Consider the following 16720-nt stretch of genomic DNA (forward strand, 5'->3'; position numbering starts at 1 on the left):
CCATCTCTCTCTCAAAAGAAATGGTCAACAGGAGGGGAGGGGCAGGCTTGTGCAGGCAGTGAGACCCAGTGATAATTCTAGTAGCAAAAAAAAAAAAAAAAAAGGAAAGGAAGCAAGCGTAATAATGCTACATATCATGCGAGAGAGCATGCAGACATGGAGCACACAGTTATAGGACTTGTGTATGGGACCAGGTGGTGGCACACCTGGTAGAGCATATGTGTTAGAATATTCAAGGACCTTGTTCAGATTCCCGGTTGCCACCTGCACAGGAAGAAGCTTCAGGAACAGTGAAACAGAGCTGCAAATGTCTCCTTCCTCTCTCCCTCTCTATCCCCTTCCATTCAAATTTTTGTCTATCCAATAAATGAATAAACAAACAAATGAAATATTAAAGGACTTGTGGGAATGATCAGTAACCCCATTAGGATGATGGCTGCCTCTCAGTCACTATTAGGGGTGGGATACCCATGACTTCAAGTGTATAGATTCTATATGTCATTCCTGAACGTGGTGGTAGGAGCCTGGGGGGGTTTCAGTTTTTCTCTGCACCTTTTGTGCAACAGGCATATTTTATTCAAAAGCAGAAAAGGAGTGATTCCAAGGTTTGGGTCCTGTCCACAGAAGGCATACACACACTTTCATGCCCTCCAGGGTAAGAAAGGTCAAGGAAGAGGTCAGCTGTCAGACTGCTCTATGCAGAGGGGCTTGAGACTAGAGCACATCTGGGCCTATATCTGCCCTTGGGCAACAGGCATGGCCGAGAAAGAGTATGGAGATGTTCATCAAATGAGGAGAGAAGATGATTCTGGGGCTGAAGGAGAGGTCTGCAGTCACAGTGGCAGCAGGGTTTAGGGACTTCAAGGCCTGAGAGACTCCTAGACCACCTTGAACTTGGCAGTGGTAGGTCTCTGCACTCCAAGACAAACGAGTTTCCCAGGAATTTCTCAAGAGAGTGCAAGTGGGAAGGCAATGAGTTAAGGAGTCAGTCGATATGTATGGTTTTATATGTTAACTCTTTTTCAGCCACCAGGTTCCAGATGCTACCATGATGCCAACCGGACTTTCCTGGACAGACGGCCCCACCAATGTGTCCTGGAGGCCTGCTTCCCCAGAGCCCCACCCCACTAGGGAAAGAGAGAGACAGGCTGGCAGTATGGATTCACCTATCAACGCCCATGTTCAGCCAGGAAGCAATTACAGAAGCCACACCTTCCACCTTCTGCACCCCATAATGACCCTGGGTCCATACTCCCAGAGGGTTAAAGAATAGGAAAGCTAGGGAGTCGGGCGGTAGTGCAGCAGGTTAAGTGCACATAGCACAAAGCGCAAGGACCGGCATCAGGATCCCAGTTCGAGCCCCCAGCTCCCCACCTGCAGGGGAGTCACTTCACAAGTGGTGAAGCAGGTCTGCAGGTGTCTTTCTCTTCCCCTCTCTGTCTTCCCCTCCTCTCTCCATTTCTCTCTGTCCTATCCAACAACAATGACATCAGTAACAACAACAATAATAACTACAACAACAATAAAAAACAAGGGCAACAAAAAGGAAAATAAATATTAAAAATATATATTTTTTCCTTCAGGGTTATTGCTGGGCTCGGTGCCTGCACCATGAATCCACCACTCCTGGAGGCCATTTTTCCCCGTTTTTGTTGCCCTAGTTGTTGCAGCCTTGTTGCGGTTATTATTTCCATTGTTGACGTTGCTTTGTTGTTGGATTAAAAATATTTTTAAAAAAGAAAGAACAGGAAAGCTATCAGCAGAGGGGATGGGATACAGAGCTCTGGTGGTGGGAATTGTATCCCTCTTATAATATGGTCTTGTCAGTGTTTCCATTTTATAAATAAGTAAATTTAAAAAAAAAAGAGCCAGTATATGCAATGGAAATGGAGGCATGGATGTAATCAGCAATCCTCCTCCTCCTCCTCTTCTTCTTTTTCTCCTCTCTCTCTATCTCTGTATCTCTGCCTCTCCTTTATTTTTTTCTTTACCATGACACTGCTCAGCTCTGGCTTATGGTGATGTTAGGGGGTTTAGGAGCCTCAGGCATGAGTCTCTTTGCATAATCATTATGCTATCTCTCTCCTTTTCAAAGATTTGTTTTTGAGAAAAAAAGATTGTGGGTGAGAAAGAGAGAGGAACCAGAGCATCACTCTAGCACATTCACTTTAGATTATGGTATTCAGGACCTCAAGCATGAGAATCAATGTTTTATCTACTACACCAACTGCCAGACTCACACTCTCTCTACTTTTAAAAGATATGTTTATGAGAGAGAGAGAACCAGAGTATCACTCTGACATATGCATTCCTCAGGGACTCATGTATGAAGGTCCAGCACTTCATCCATTTCAACACCTCCCAGGCTGCTGTAATCTTTTAACAGTAGAGTCAGAAAAAATAGCTCAGTTGGAGTGTATGCTGCTTTGCCATATGCACAACCTAGGTTTGAGCCTGGCCACCACCACATTGAAGGGAAACTTCATTGCTGTGATTTCTTTCTCTTTATAGCTGACAAGACAGTCCAGAGCAGTGAATTCCTAGAGATGACCAAAAATTAAATTAAAATAAAATAAAGGAATGAGAAACAAATGAAATGAATTTAACAGCAAAAAGAGAAAGAGAGAGAGAGAGAGCCACCAAAGTTAAGAAGACAGGAACACAGACATAGAGTGTCCAGAAAAGGGTTTTATTATTAGTTTCCTCAGCCATCCTGATTTCACGCATTTTTGTGGCAGGAGTGCAGTGAGCAAGAGACTGGGTGTGCACACATGTGTGATTGTGTGCATGGTAGGCACACCCTCCTCCATCACTCTAGGCTGCTCCTCACATCTCCTGCTTTATTATCTCTCCCAGGACTCTAACCAGCTGCTCAGGAAGAGGCATATGGAATCCCCTTGGGAGGGGGAGTGGGGAAATAGTCTTGAGACTCATATCAAGGAAGAAAGGGTGTGGAAATCCCATCCTGGACTGGAGGCCTGCGTCTAGACCTAACAATCTTGGCGGGGGTGGGGGTGGGGGATGGGGGACGAACAACTTGAAGGAGTGCAGACTACGGCCACAGAAGTAACTCTTAACTGATAGAGCATCTAGCATGCACGCCTGAGGTAACTGGTTCAGTCCCTGGCACCACATGTGCCAGAGTGATACTGATTTTTCTGTTTTATGTGAAATTCTAGTCTCTCTCATAGGTAGCAAATGAAACAAATCTTAAAGAAAAAGAAACTGAGTAGCCATAGCTGATTCTGATACATACACTCCACTGTGGCATTCCTGAGGTAAATAGGTCGGGGGTGGGGGGCACCAGGGCTGGTCTGCCCTTAGAAGAAATAGCCTATAGAGGGAGGTAGCACTTGTGGTGGCTAGTGGAGTCCAGTGCCCAGAAAACATAGTTTCTTCATTTATGTTGATAGATATCTGCAGTTATCACTTGGGTATACCAGCTGATTGGAGAGGATGTCAAATTGAATACAAAAAAAAAAATCTTAAAAAAAATTTTTTTAAATTTATTTCAGTGAAAGAGAGAAAGACCAGAGCATTGCTTAGCTCATGCTTATGGTGGTGCTGGGAATTGAACATGAGACCTCAGAGCTTCAGGCATGAAAGTCTTTTGTATAATAACTATGCTTTCTCTCCAGCCCATACAAAAAAAATAAGTAAAAATCTTTTTTTTTTTTTTTTTTGCCTCCAGGGTTATTGCTGGGGTTTGGTGCCTGCACTACAAATCCACTGATCCTGGAGGACATTTTTTTCCCATTTTGTTGCCCTTGTTACCCTTGTTGTTGTCATTATTATTGTTGTTGTCATTGCTGTTGTTGTTGGACAGAGAGAAATGGAGAGAGGAGGGGAAATAGAGAGGGGGAGAGAAAGACAGACACCTGCAGACCTGCTTCATTGCCTGCAGGTGGGGAGCCGGGGAACCAAGATCCTTAATCAGGTCCTTGAGCTTCGTGCCATGTGTGCTTAACCCGCTGCACTACCGCCCAACCACCAATAAGTAAAAATCTTAAAGCCAGGCCTATCTAGATTTTTCTGGAGTTTTTTTTTTTTCCTTTATCTTTTTATACCAGAGCACTGCTCAGCCCTGGTTTATAGTGGAGCGAGGAATTGAACTTGGAACTTTGGAGCCTCAGGCATGACGGTCTCTTTGTATAACCATTATGCTATTTACTGCCCCTCCCTGTTTGTTTTTCATTTCCCTGTTCAAATTTAGTAATCAACCATTTAAGAGCCACAGAACTGTACTATGAATACTTTTATATATCTTCCAGTAAGAAACGTCTTCTGTTAATACAATGCTCTAAACTTCCTGTCATCTGTAAAGAATGTATTTAGTTCATGTACATGATGGCTATGAAAAACTTCCTCAGTACAGAAGCGAGACCTTCCACCTTCTGCATCCCACAGTGATCTTGGGTCCATACTCCCAGAGGGTTAAAGAATAGGAAAGCTATCAGGGGAGGGGATGGGATATGGAGTTCTGGTGATGGGAATTGTGTGGAGTTGTACCCCTTTTATCCTATGGTTTTGTCAATGCTTCCTTTTTTATAAATAAATAAATAAATAAATAGAAAAACTGTTCCCCACACAGTAAATGGCCACATGTTAAGAAAAATGTATTCTTGTAAATATCTTGAAAGTTGATAGTTGATGCTTTATTACAAAATTACTGCTGTGACAGGAGAAAAATACTCTAAGCTTTCTTGTATACATTTTTCCCTTCCAGTAATAAGCAGTTGCTATTCATTTGGAGAGAAAGGAGTGGTTCTAAAACTGCCTGCCCCCTTGGAGGCCTCTCCATCCGTCCTCCCTGGCTCTCCTTTTTAAAAAAATTTTTTTATTATCTTTATTTATTTATTGGATATAGACAGCCAGAAATTAAGAGCAAGGGAATGATAGAGAGGGAGAGAGACAGAGAGACACCGGTAGCATTGCTTTACCACTTGCAAAGCATTCCCCCTGCAGGTGGGGACTGGGGGCTCGAACCTGGGTTCTTGCACATTGTAACCTGCCCCTCCTTACATGTACATCCCCATCACCCCACTTTACACTCATTTTTATCTCTCTTGCTCTCTCTCTCTCTCTTTTTTTTTTTTTTGCCTTCAGGGTTATTGCTGGGGGTGGTGCCTGTACCACGAATCCACTGCTCCTGGACCCTATTTTTTCCCCTTTTGTTGCCCTTGTTGTTTTATTGTTGTTGTGGTTATTATTATTGTTGCTATTGACGTCATTGTTGTTGGATAAGCCAGAGATAAATGGGGGGGGGGAAGACAGAGAGGGGGAGAGAAAGACAGACACTTGCAGACCTGCTTCACCGTTGTGAAGCAACCCCCTTGCAGGTGGGGAGTCAGGGGCTCGAACCGGGATCCTTATGTTGGTCCTTGCTCTTCGTGCCATGTGTGCTTAACCCGCTGTGCTACTGCCCAACCCCTTCTTTTTAATTAGTGATTTAATAATGATTAACAAGATTGTAAGATAACAGGAATACAACTCCCACCACCAGAGTTCCATGTCCCATCCCCTCCACTGGAAGTTTCCCTATTCTTAATCCCTTTGGGAGTATGGACCAAAATTCTTTATGGGGTGCAGAAGGTGGAAAGTCTGGCTTCTGTAATTGCTTCTCTGTTGAACACGGACATTGGCAGGTTGGTCCATACCCCCAGCCTGTTCTTATCTTTTCCTAGTGAGATGGGGCTCTGAAGAGCTGAGGTTACAGGACATATTGGTGAGGTCGTCTGCCCAGGGAAGTCAGGATGGTGTGTGTCACTGTAGCATCTGCAATTTGGTGGCTGAAATGCAGTAAGATACAAAGCAGGACAAATTATTTAATAAACAGGAACCCAAAAATAGGAGTAGAACAGAAAAAACTAGGGGTTTTTGTGTGGGAAGGAGCTAGGAAATCTATTTTAGGTATGTTTCAATAGGCCCATGACTTCAGTAATTTTTGCCTGAACCTGATAGCTAACATTTAGGTGGACTAAAACTATTGTCTAGGAAGATGGTTTCAGAGTTGAGAATAGGCCTAGAAAGCTGTATTAGGGCAGAGAGTAGCTCCCAAACATGAGGAAAGTATAAATACCATTAACTGTTAACCCCATCGATCTGACCTAGGTGCCATATATATTCATATTTAGCACAGAAGCCTGTGTAACCTCTGAGTTCCTGTCAGTCTATGCTTGCAGTCCCTGGTCACAGCTAGAAATATTCTAAGCTGCACTCATTTCAGGACCAGTCTTCTTCAAATGGAAAAGTAGGTTGACCCATCCTCCCATTGGAGAATGGCACAGTCCCTACCATTGCAGCTCTACAGTTAGGGCAAGGTCCTGAAGAGGCCTTTTAAGAGGGTTTATGATGATGTCCTGATGGGAGTGACCAGTAGACACTCATCTCTCTTCTTCCACCATCTAAATCCTTCCTCCACCTTCTCTGCTTCCCACTTCCCAGTGAAAACCTGGCTGTGACTGACTGATCCTAGGTGTCCACTGCCATTAGTCCTTGCTGTCACACAATCACCACCCCCTCCTTCCCTTTTCCAAATCTAGCTTGGGCTTGCTGATCTCATTCCACACACCACAGCCACCCCAAACTGGCCCAGTGATCTTCCCCTGCCCCAGAGCACACAGGCTCAGACTGAAAGTATATATTAAGCCCCAGCTCTCAGCTCAGGCTGGAGGGTTACTGAGCATCATGGCTAGGTGTAGACTCTGCCCTCAGAGAGTTCGAGCTGAGAGACAGCTGGAAAAGAACATGGAAGTCAAGTACTAAGTCAAACTAAAGCAGCATGCAGAAGAGCATGTTGTAAGCAATGTCTGACACAAAGGCCTTCTAACACCACTGGTAGAGGAGTTTCCTTGTTAAAACATTCTTCCTGCAAAGATGTGATTAATATGGCTGCAATAAAGTCAGCAGCATTGGAAGAAATGGGCAGAAACATAATGAAATGTGACCATAACATTAATCATTCAGACATTCAACATTTGTTCAGAACTCACTGTATTTCAGGCACCTAGAAAGTCCTGAAAACACCAAATGGAAACAAGACAATCCCTCCCCTCAAAGAATCCCACAAAGTGACACATGTAAGCCAGAAAATGACAATACAGGATCAGCAAAATAGCTCACTTGTATAGTGCACTACTTTGCCATATGTCATGTGCGTGACTCAGGTTCCAGCCTGGCCCCCATTGCATTGAAGAAAGCTTTGGTGCTGTATCCTTCCCTTCTCTCCCATGCCCCTCTCTCTCTGACAATATCAGCCTCGAACATTGAAACCCCAGAGGTGACCAAAACAAAATAGAAATACACCACCCCGTTGAAGGTGGGCCCCCAGGAGAGAGTATAAGTTGACTTCCTGTAGTAACTAGAGAGTTTCCTGTCCAGGACAGTGTTCAGGCTGTGGCTTGATCAGTGTTTAGGCAGAGGGAACAGTCAGAAAGAGAAAGGACTGGGAGTGTTCAGAGTGACTGCCCAGCAAACAGGGCAGGAGAATTAGAGGAGTCATGTTGTAGAAATTTGCCTGCTAGACTCAGAAACTGGAGCTTTGTACTATAGACAAGTTATTTTTTGAGCAGGGATGACAAGACCATAGAAGTTTTTTGGGGTTTTGGTTTTTCATTTTGGTTTTAAGACATTTGGGGCCCAGGGAGACAGCATAATAATCATGCAAAAAGTCTCATGCCTGAGGCTCTAAGGGGTCAAGATCAATCCTGTCACAGCCAAAGTCAGAAATAACCAGTGCTCTGTGTTCTGGTAAAACAAAAGCAAAATGAAAAAAAAAAAGATATTTTAGTGGACTGAGAGACTGTGTATGAATACAGTGCCTGACTTGGAATCACGAGGTCCCAAGTTCAATATTCAGTATTATATGTGCTGTAGTGATGCACTGGTTCTCTCTCTCTCTCTCTCTTCCTCCTCTCTCATTAATATAAATAAATACATTAATAAATAAATATTTAAAAGGACATTTTGTAGTTTCAGTGTGAAAGGTGAGAAGCTTGAAGATCATTGTCGGGACAATTCATTTAGACCTGTGTATGAGAACTGGGATCTAGGTGGGGACTATGAACAGAAAAGAAGGGACACCAGCAAGAAAAAGGTAAGGGTCAAGAAACAGTACATAGGACTTGAATATAAGAGGTTCCTGGTTTGATCCTCAGCACCACCAATAGCTAGACATGAGCTGTGCTCTGGTTTAAAAAAAAAAAAATTAAAGGAGGTGCAAATGCTCCACAAATAAGTAATGGAAACAAAGATGGAATCCTGTGGGTCTAAGCCCTAGAATAAAAAAAAAGAACCACTGGAGCCATGGGTAGAAATTGGGATGAATGGAGGGAGAGTTCGCATTGTGGCAGAGGAGGAGGGCACTGGTCTGGGTCAAACTGAATTTGAACTAACTATAGAAAATTCAGTTGGAGAGACTTCTAATTAAAGATGGCATGCTGAGCTCATGCACTTCCCTTCCTACTGCCTGGAAACCTGCTAGATTACAGCAGAGGGACTTTTTTAAAAATGTTTTTATATTTGTTTATTTATTTTCCCTTTTGTTGCCCTTGTTTTTGTTGTTGTTGTTGTTTGTTGTTGTTGTTGATGCCATTGTTGGATAGGACAGAGAGGAATGGATAGAGGAGGGAAAGACAGAGATGGGGAGAGAAAGACAGACACCTGCAGACCTGCTTCACCGCCTGTGAAGTGACTCCCCTGCAGGCGGGGAGCTGGGGGATCGAACCGGGATCCTTATGCCAGATCCTTATGCCAGTCCTTGCCACACCACATGCTCTTAACCCGCTGTGCTACTGCCTGACTCTTTTTTTTTTTTTTTTGTAAAGGCATAGACTCAGAAAAAAATTGGACCAAGGCAAAAGATGACAGTAACAAGTTTTTAAAGCCTGAGAGAGGTTGAGCAAAGAAAATTAACTCCCAACCTGGGCGGGGGGGCTCATCAGGTAAGGTGCCTGCCTTGCCATGCACACAGCCCAGGTTCCAGACCCAGTGCTACATACACAGTACTACAGTGCTGTGACCTCCCTCTCCCTCTCCCTCCCCCCCACACACAAATAAAATTAAAAGGTGCTCCTCATCTGCAAGGGGGAAACTTCACAAGAGGTGAAGCATGTTTGTAGGTGTTTCTCTCTATCTCTGTCCTCTCCCCTCTCATTTTCTCTTTGTTCTACCTAATAAGAGAGAGAAAGAAAGAGAAAAAAAGCCGGGGGTGGGGGGTAGATAGCATAATGGTTATTCAAAGAGATTCTCATATCTGAGGCTTTGAGGAACTAGGCTCCACAGATGGTGAGATTGTGATATGGCATCTCCCCATCTCTGTCTAAAATAAAAGTAATAAAAAAAACTGAACTAGGTATTATGGTAATGAGAATGTTGGAGGTCCCATTCACATTAAAAACTGCAAAATCAAGGGCCAGAGAGATAGCATATGACTGTTAATAGACTTTCATGTCTGGTATAACCATAAGCCACAGCTTAGCAGTGCCCTAGAAAGAAGGAAAGAAAGAAAGAGAGAAAGGAAGAAAGAAAGAAAGAGAAAGAAAAGAAAGAAAGAAAGAAAGAAAGAAAGAAAGAAAGAAAGAAAGAGAAGTTTGATTGGCTAAATAAAAAACTCAAGGCAGGTAAAGAGAGAGAGAGAGAGAGAAAGGGAAGGAAGGAAGGAAGGGAGGGAGGAAAGAAGGAAGGAAAAAAGGAAGAAGAGAGACTGGAGTGATACATGGTGGTTTATAGACCAAACTTTCATGCCCGAGGGCCCAAGGTCCCAAAGGCCCCAAAGGTCCCAAAAGTCCCAAAGGTCTCAGGTTCAGCCCCTAGTACAATCATAAACCAGAGCTGAATAGTGCTCTGGCATCTCTCTCTCTCTCCCCCTCTCTTTCTCTCATTAAAGTGAATACTAAATATATACAATACATACTAAATATATATTAATGCAGTGAATTGGTTGGAAGGCAATTTAAGAAGCACTCAGCCCTCCAGCTCAAGCTCAGCCATGGGCCTGAAGCTGTTAGAATCCTGTTCTTCGGGCAGGGTGGTAGCACAGTGGGTTAAGGGCACATGGCACAAAGTGCAAGGACTGGTGTAAACTGCAGGTGTCTATCTTTTGCTCTCCCTCTGTCTCTCCTCCTCTCTCAATTTCTCTCCGTCCTATTCAACAACAACAGCAATGACAACAATAATAATGACAACAACAATAAGGGTAACAAGAAGAGCAACAAAATGGGGGAAAATGGCCTCCAGGAGCAGTGGATTTGTAATGCAGGCACCGAGCCCCAGCAATAACCCTGGAAGCATAACTAAGTAAATAAATTAATAATAATAGTAATAATAAAGGAGTCAGGCGGTAGCACAGTGGGTTACCCGCACGTGGCGCAAAGCGCAAGGACCTGCTTAAGGATCCGGGTTAGAGCCCCCGGCTCCCCACCTGCAGGGGAGTCGCTTCACAAGTGGTGAAGCAGGTCTGCAGGTGTCTTTCTCTCCCCCCTCTGTCTTCCCCTCATCTCTCCATTTCTCTCTGTCCTATCCAACAACATCAATAACAACAAAAATAACTACTACAATAAAACAAGGGTAAATAAATAAATATTTAAAAATAATAAAAATAAAAAAGAATCCTGTTCTTCAATAGAAATGCAAGGATCAGAAGTGTGAAGAAAGCATCTAATATGAAAAACAGACAGAAGCAACTCAGAGGATACTACTACAGTGCAGATGGAAGAAAGCTTTTCAAAAACACTTTTTGAAGATTTTATTTATTTATTAATGAGAAATATAAGAGGAGGAGAGAGAAAGAACCAGATATCTCTCTGGTACACGTGCTGCTGGAGATTGAACTCAGGACCTCATGCTGAAGAGTCTGGAGCTCCATCCACTGCGCCACCTCCCAGACCACCCCCCCAAATTTTTAAATAATTTATTCTCAAAGAAATAAGAAATTGCATCCATGAAATAAGTTGCCAAAAATGAACATTAAGAAAAAGGTGCTAGAAATTGACTATATAATGAAATAAAAGTTAAACAAGAAAGCTGAATGTTAAAGAGATCCTTCTCAAACTACAAACAAAACAACAGCAAAGGAAAACGGAAGAAATAAAAGACAATGATATTAGGGATCAGTTCAGGAAGCTCAATATCTAGACAACAGGAAACCTAGAAAGAGAAAAAGAGAAAAGAGGAAATCCCTTAAACCGTAAATTTAAGATGAATTCTCAGGATTGACAGACAGGAGTTTGCAAACTACTTAAGTCAAAGGATATATAATAAAGTAGCCTCACCAAATCATATCATTTTGGGATTTTAGAATGCTGATGACAAAGAGAAGTTTCCATAGGCTTCTAGGGAGTAAATATGTCTCATCAAAGAACCAAGACTGCGAGTAGTATTGGTTATTCAGCAATGCTGCCCCAGAAGTTAATGGAGCACTGCCTTTGAAGTTTTAAGAGAAAATTATTTATGACCTAAAATTCCATACCCTGCCAAACTGTTAAGTGCAGGATAAAAGCATGTTGCAACAATCAAATTCTTCAGAAACTGCTACTTCAATTTTCCATTTCTTTTTTTAAATTTAATTTTTAATTTTAATTTTAATTTTTGTACCTGATTACTGTTCAGCTCTGACTTATGGTGGTGCTAAGGACTGATCTTGGGGCCTTTGGTACCACAGGCATGAAAGATATTTCTCACAGTGAGGGGCATTTCTCACAGTGAGGACAAAGGATTCTTTTCCCAAAAATAAGAGAGGTTAGAGACCCTCACCAGGAGCAGAAAGTTAACCAGGTCCACCTAGAGATGTAAAAGAACTCTGAGGAGACAACAAAAACTAGTTGATTCCTTCACCGACAGCACACAACCTTCCATGGTATAAGTCTGTACTCATCTGCCTGCCTGTCTTCTAGCAGGTGAGCTTTATAAGAACAAAGACTAGGCCCCATTCATTCTGTGGCCCCAGAACCAAGCCAAATATCTGCCAGACAGCAGGCCCTCAATTACAGGTTTGGGAAATGAATCATTGGGCATTCAAGCAGGGAGGGAGCTCTCATTGCAACTCTGTCATTCCTCAGGTTTGAAAAGTGAGACCCATGCAAGAACAGACGTGTTCACTGTGCTCAGGTGGAATCAGAGTGGCTATGTTGCCAACCTCTAGATTCTTTGTCCATAACTCCTGCAACACCAACACCAGGGCTGCCTTCTTTTTTTTTTTTTTTTTTCCCACCCACCCCAGAGTCTTTTACTTTGGTGTAATACTCCAATTCCATTTCAGGTTCGACTTGTGTTTTCTTTTCTAATCTTGTTTTTCAACTTCGGCCTGAGAGTGAGATCATCCCATATTCATCCTTCAGTTTCTGACTTATTTCACTCAACATGATTTTTTCAAGGTCCATCCAAGATCGGCTGAAAACGGTGAAGTCACCATTTTTTACAGCTGAGTAGTATTCCATTGTGTAGCCCTACAGAAATGGTAGTGGCAAGAGCTGAGCAGCTTGTTTGGGAAGGGGGGGAGATTTTATAGATAGAGAAAAGGGACTGGGCAGGCAACTCATTGGCAGATAGCTAAACATGGAAGAAAAACCATAAGTTTGCTCACAGGTGAAATGGTAGCAGTTGAAGAGTGTTTACTTCTGCCTTCACCACTGCTTGCCAAATTCTACCAAATGCACCAACAACAGTGGCACAGACAAGGCCACAGCACCCAGCTGGAATGGCTTGATCCTGAAGTCCCAGTTCACAAGGACTGCACACGGGACCGGGGTTCAGCTGCTGGCTCGGAGAAGAGGCAGGTGTAAGGCTAGACCAGCAAAAGCACTGGGCACCACCCAGCAACCTGCATCAGACCAACCCAACCAGCGTGTGCAGAAGAAGTAGAAGGAGAAGGTGTCTCTTTCACCTTCACTATCTTCTTCTTCTTCTCCTTCTCCTTCTCCTTCTCCTTCTCCTTCTCCTTCTCCTCCTCCTCCTCCTCCTTCTTCTTCTTCTCCTCTGCCTCCTCCTCCTCCTCCTCCTCTTCCTCCTCCTCCTCCGCCTCCTCCTTCTTCTTCTTCTTTAACCAGAACACTGCTCAGCTCTGGTTTATGGTGGTGCAGGGGACTGAATTTGGGACTGTGGGACTTCAGGTGTGAGAGTCTCTGCATAACCATTATGCTATCTACTCTCACACCCTCACTATCTTCTTTTCCTCTCTCAACTTCTCTCTGTCATCCTATTCAATAAATTGAACAGGGAAAAAAAGAAAGAGAGAGAGGGAGAGGGAGAGAAAGGATGGCCACCAGGAACAGTGGATTCAAAGTGCTGGCACTGAGTCCCAGCAATAACCCAGTGGCAATAACAAAGAAAAAAAGAAGAAGTTGTGATGTATATATGCAATGGAATACAACTCAGTTGTTAGAAATGATGAGATCTTCTCCTTTGCCTCATCTTTGATGGAACTTGAAGGAATCATGTTAAGTGAGAATAACCATGAGAAGAATGCTGAATACCAGATGATCCCACTTACAGGTGCACCTTAAGAACAAGAAAAGAAAGGGAGAGAAACACATGAAAAAATGCTCCAAGTCTCTGATTGTCAGAGAAATGCAAATAAAGACAACAATGAGATACCACTTCATGCCTGTGAGAATGTCATACATCAGAAAAGGTAACAGCAGCAAATGCTGGAGAGGGTGTGGGGTCAAAGGAACCCTCCTGCACTGCTGGTGGGAATGTGAATTGGTCCAACTTCTGTAGAGAACAGTCTGGAGAACTCTCAGAAGGCTAGAAATGCACCTACCCTATGACCCTGCAATTCCTCTCCTGGGGATATATCCTAAGGAACCCAACACATCCATCCAAAAAGATCTGTGTCCACATATGTTCTTAGCAGCATAATTTGTAATAGCCAAAACCTGGAAGCAACCCAGGTGTCCAACAACAGATGAGTGGCTGAGCAAGTTGTGGTATATACACACAATGGAATACTACTCAGCTGTAAAAAATGGTGACTTCACTGTTTTCAGCCGATCGTGGATGGACCTTGAAAAAATCATGTTGAGTTATAGATATAAGTCATAAACACAAGGATGAATATGGGATGATCTCACTCTCAGGCACAAATTGAAAAACAAGATCAGAAGAAAAAAAAAACACAAGTAGAATCTGAAATGGAATTGATGTATTGCACCAAAGTAAAAGACTCTGGGGTGGGTGGGTGGGGAGAATACAGGTCCAAGAAGGATGACAGAGGACCTAGTGGGGGTTGTTTTGTTATACAGGAAACTGGGGAATGTTATGCATGTACAAACTATTGTATTTACTGTTGAATGCAAAACATTAATTCCCCAATAAAGAAATAAAAATAAATAAATAAAAAGAAAGAAAAGAAAGGGAAAACACAGGGTGAAACTTGGACTGGGTGTGGTGTATTGAAGCAAAGCAAACAACTCTGGTGGGAGGCAGGGGGTGGGGTGGGGGGGATACAGGAGGAAGTAGAGAGGATGTTAAGATCCCAGAGCACATGGTGGAGAGAGACTTCAGGTGGTGGCAGCAGCAGTGGCGTGCAGACATCTATCAATATAAAATTCTCTGCTTGTGCCAGCTGTTGTGCTGTAAACCATTATTTCCTCCCAACAAAATAATTTTAATAATTTTTTAAGGGAGCCAGGCAGTAGTGCAGCAGGTTAAGTGCACATGGCATGAAGCGCAAGGTCCAGCAAAAGGATCCCAGTTCCAGCCCTCAGCTCCCCACCTGCAGCGGGGTCACTTCATGGATGGTGAAGCAGATATACAGGTGTCTTTCTCTTCCCCTCTCTTGATTTCTGTCTGTCCTAGCTAGCAACAACAATAGCAATGGCAACAATAAAAATAAGAAGAGCAACAAGGGCAACAAAATGGGGAAAATGGCCCCAGGAGCAGTGACTTCATAGCGCAGGTACTAACCCTGGAGGTAATACTACTACTACTATTTTTTTAAAAAGAAGGAGGAGTCCTGGAACATGAGGCCCTCCATGGATCTGAGAAGATAGAAGCCACAGAGCCACTGCAGGCCACCATGCAGAGTCTCTAATCTCCCCTTTTTGGGGGGCAGGAGGGGGAAGCTCTAAGTCTCCCAAAGGGAATCAGCTCTACGAAACTGAGACTGGCTCCTCAGCTAAGTCAACTAGCCAACCTATCAATTCCATCTTTGGGAGGGAGAAAGCCAGAGTGATACAGAGGAGGAAACATGTTCACAGCAGTTGCCCATCCCATGCCTGACTGGTCTGCATTCAGACAGAAAGGGCCGAAGCCTCTGCAGAGCCAAGTGCTGAAAGGAAAAAGTGAGGATTATTAGCAAAAACAAACAAACAAACAAAAAAAGCCTTAATGACTGGGGCAACCTACAGCTGACTCTCAAAACACAAAAGAGGGTAGGGGTACCCACCACACCTGCACCTGGAGGAGAGGGGGATTTCAGGTTTGGCTTGTAACCAAAAAAGAAGGGGAAAGGTGGTGGCTTACCCAGTAAAGCACATACACTACTGTATGTGAGGGCTTGAGTTCAAGCTCCAGATCCCCACCTGCAGTGGAGGGGAAGTGTCATGACTGTTGGAGCAGTGCTGTGGGTGTCACTCTTATCTCTTTCCCTCTCCTCCCCCACCTCCTCTATCAAAAAGAGAGAGAGCGAAAAGAACAAAAGAAAGAAAAGGGAAGGGTATCGCAGCAAAGTAAAAGACTCTGGGGTGGGTGGGTAGGGAGAATACAGGTCCAAGAAGGATGACAGAGGACCTAGTGGGGGTTATATTGTTATATGGAAAGCTAGGAAATGTTATGCATGTACAAACTACTGTATTTACTGTCGAATGTAAAACATTAATTCCCTAATAAAGAAATTTAGAAAAAGAAAAAAGAAAAGGGAAGGGAAGGGAAGGGAAGGGAAGGGAAGGGAAGGGAAGGGAAGGGAAGGGAAGGGAAGGGAAGGGAAGGGAAGGGAAGGGAAGGGAAGATGAAAGAAATGGCCACAGGAAATAATGGAACATTGAAACACCGAGTCTAAACAATAATTCTAGAGGCATATGAGAAGAGAGGAGAGGAGAGGAGAGGAGAGGAGAGGAGAGGAGAGGAGAGGAGAGGAGAGGAGAGGAGAGAAGAGAGAAGGAAAAAGTAAAGAAAAAGGAAAAGGGGGAGGGGAAGAATGTTTGTCAGGATGACAGAATTTTGTAAGTGGAGAGCCAGGAGGAGTAGTTCTTCCTCTTCTAGCGTTTGCCCTTCTTCCGTAGCCAGTCAGCAGTGTCAGGTTGTAGTGAGCTTGAGAGAAAGGAAGCAAGTGCCATGCTCCCTAAGCACAGTCTGATGTCATTTCTCAACTTGTAGACTCTAGGGAAATGCCCAGCATGGCAGCCCTGTGGCCTTGTCAGGTGCTGATCTGCATAAGCCAAGAGATCTTCCTGGTGATAAGACTCAGTTGGGACTTAGTGAGGTCTGGCAGGGTTGAAGACCAGGGTCTGCTATGGGTCTAAGAGCTCTTGGTCCTGAAAGTCCCTCCTCTAAGAGTTCCTGAGGCCAGCTCTGCTGCACGAACCCACATCCCCATTTCACATACTTTCCTTGCTTGTTGTGCTCCTACATGGAGACAGTACCATTCCTCCCTCTCCAGGTAAGCCTAGCATCTCCTTTTTCTGTCCATCCTGGAGTCAGACAGACTTTTAAAAAATATTTTAATTTATTTATTATTGGACAGAGACAGAGAGAAATTGAGAGGGGAAAGGGAGATAGGGAG

The sequence above is a fragment of the Erinaceus europaeus genome, chromosome 4, assembly GCF_950295315.1.
Source record: "Erinaceus europaeus chromosome 4, mEriEur2.1, whole genome shotgun sequence".
In the NCBI taxonomy this organism is placed as follows: Eukaryota; Metazoa; Chordata; class Mammalia; order Eulipotyphla; family Erinaceidae; genus Erinaceus; species Erinaceus europaeus.